Source organism: Apodemus sylvaticus, chromosome 4 (genome assembly GCF_947179515.1).
Source record: "Apodemus sylvaticus chromosome 4, mApoSyl1.1, whole genome shotgun sequence".
NCBI lineage: Eukaryota > Metazoa > Chordata > Mammalia > Rodentia > Muridae > Apodemus > Apodemus sylvaticus.
Window position 1 is genome coordinate 139947619 of NC_067475.1, and position 2559 is coordinate 139950177.

Sequence of the window (2559 nt, forward strand, 5' to 3'; positions counted from 1 at the left end):
CATAGCAAACCATTGGACTCTGATTGCTTCAAACTAGTGTGGCCATTTCATGTTTCCACCCCCTCGTTGCACACCTTTTCTAGAGCCCGCGCTTCTCTGCAAGCATTCCTTGGAGCCACATCTTAGACCAACGGGCGCAGTAAGTGATTTCCCTCGCTCACAGAGTGGTTTGCTTTGTAGTTAGTAGATGGTGGAATATGTAGGCCTTTATCCCCCTTTAGGCTGTTTCTCTTCTTGTGTTTGACTAAAGATGACCTTTAATTATGAGAAAACCCTTTGTATGTTGACAGCTTAAGAAATACAGCTTGATTGCTTGAGTCTTCCTGTGTGGGTGGAATGGCGGGTGCAGTCTTGTCCTCAGAGCACTGTGAACTGATCCCAGTGCCTGGGGACTCTTCCTTCACATCGGCAGAGCTCTGCTGGCTGCTTTGGGTCCACAGGAAGGAAGGGGGCCCTTACAGTGTGTGCCCTTGTTAGTGACTGGTAGGTTAATGCCTGTTGGGGTTATGGAAATGGAACAGGAACATTTTATAACAGCAAAACTGCTTAACCTTCACTAGTACCCAGGCACTCAATATTCATCTGCAGTTCTTTTATAACATATGTCCTGTGTCTAGTCTGAACAGTGAAGAAAGCTAGCTACAATGTTCACTTACAGAACGCTAGTAGAATTTTCATAAATATTAGCTGATCTTTGGGGAGAGTATTCTTATTTTAGTTAGGTATGAACTAGAAATTTCAGCTTAATTTCTATTGTATGATTCAAGGTAGAACACTTCAAACAAGTTTAAAAATCAAAATGCTTCCCCTGTCACAGTCTTCAGAAATCTTTGTTGGCTAACTAAATAACCTTGTGTCTGAGCATGGAGAATTGTTTACAATAGCCAATAGAGTGGTGACTCTTAAAAAGTGATGTCCTATGCTGCTGTAAGTAAAAACACAAAGCTTCTGGGTAGTGTAGGATTTACTATGGAGTGTTTGTACGTTGGACTATGGAGGATTCAACTAAACAGGGACTGAGTCCAGATGGAAGAATAGTGCATATGTGGATGTTCTCAAGGTTAACATGTTAAATAGGGTGCTTTTTCTTTTCTTTAAAAAGTCTTTAGTTTTTAAATTATAAAGCTTTCTAGAGAATGTTAATTGGTAATTTCAATGAATACTACCCAGGAAATAATAAATTTTAATGTATTATATTGAAATATGCAGTAATGGTGGATTTTGGTGTTTTCTCTCTTTGGTTTTTAAATCATGAATACCATTTAGATTCTACCTAGAAAAATCATGTCATTTATAAGTTTTCTTTTTCAAAACCTTTAGCCAGGCAATGGTGGCGCATGCCTTAAATCCCAGCACTTAAGAGGCAAAGGCAGGCAGATTTCTGAGTTCGAGGCCAGCCTGGTCTACAGAGTGAGTTCCAGGACAGCCAGGGCTATACAGAGAAACTCTGTCTCAAAAAAACCAAAACTTTTAGAAATTGAAAAACAGTATGTACAATTGGTTTTCATTGTTCTGTGAAGTCTCTGGAACACTGGGAGTAACAATTCCTGAACCACTTTGTGTAAGGGAAGTATCAGGCTAAGTTTCTACAAGCCTCTGTTACCAACATTTAATCAACCAATATGTAAATTTGTTTTAGCTGACTATTTAAAAGGCATTAATATGTGTTATTGATTCCTTAACATTGACTCATCACCAATAGAATATTAACTTCTGCCTGAATGAAAATTTCTAGTACATACTTCCTCCATGAGCCAAATAACTACATTTGTGCCGTGAGGGATGTGAGACTGCATTTTAACTCTACCTTTAGTGGCCATTTCAAACAAAGTCACAAGAAAAAAAAAGCACAAATGTGAAAAACACATTAAATAGCAAAAAAGCAGTACAAGATCTAGAAGACAGCCTGTTCTAAACACTGCCAAGATATGTACAGTGGGCAATTGGGTTTTGCTGCTTAAAATTTGGCTATAAAAGTACTGCAGGCATTTAGACAATGTCTTAAATATGTGCTCCCAGAACTTAGAATACAAAAATAATAAAGTCTGACTGCACTTGTAGTCATGACATTTAATCTACGGTACTCTTGAGTCTCACTACATAGCCCTGACTAGCTTAGAACTCTACATAAGCCAGACAGGCCTCAAACTCACAGAGATCCTCCTGCCTCTGCCCCCTGGAATAGAGTTTATCAAATCATGTTCCAATATTCAGTAATGTTTTAAATATTTACCCAGAAATAAATAGTTCCTACACTTGATCTTAGCCAAAAGGCTGAGAAGTGATATAAGTATTTTATTGTTGGTCAGATGTTTTTTCTCCATTACAGCAGTATTTCAGGTCTAGCCATTGACTCAGTAATACGGAGCACTTTGTAAGTCAGAATCTGCTGAGGCACACCATGAAGGAAGGTCGTCTGCCACCATGGAGCAGCAGCCAGTGTGATGAGTGCTGCACAGGGGTTGCCAGATGTGCTCGGTGTCTCTTAGTCCCGCCTCCTGTTGCTTGCTGCCACTGAGGTGTAGGCCTGAATGGAGATGAGCAGTGGGCTCCTGTCCC

The 2559-nt window shown here is 39.8% G+C and overlaps 1 non-coding gene across 1 annotated transcript; it reads right to left on the reverse strand.

Moving 5' to 3' along the window:
* Nucleotides 1-2095: 2095 nt before the first annotated feature.
* Nucleotides 2096-2286, reverse strand: LOC127683968 (U2 spliceosomal RNA). The gene has a single exon (XR_007977723.1). It is a non-coding gene; the product is annotated as a U2 spliceosomal RNA (small nuclear RNA).
* Nucleotides 2287-2559: the final 273 nt, after the last annotated feature.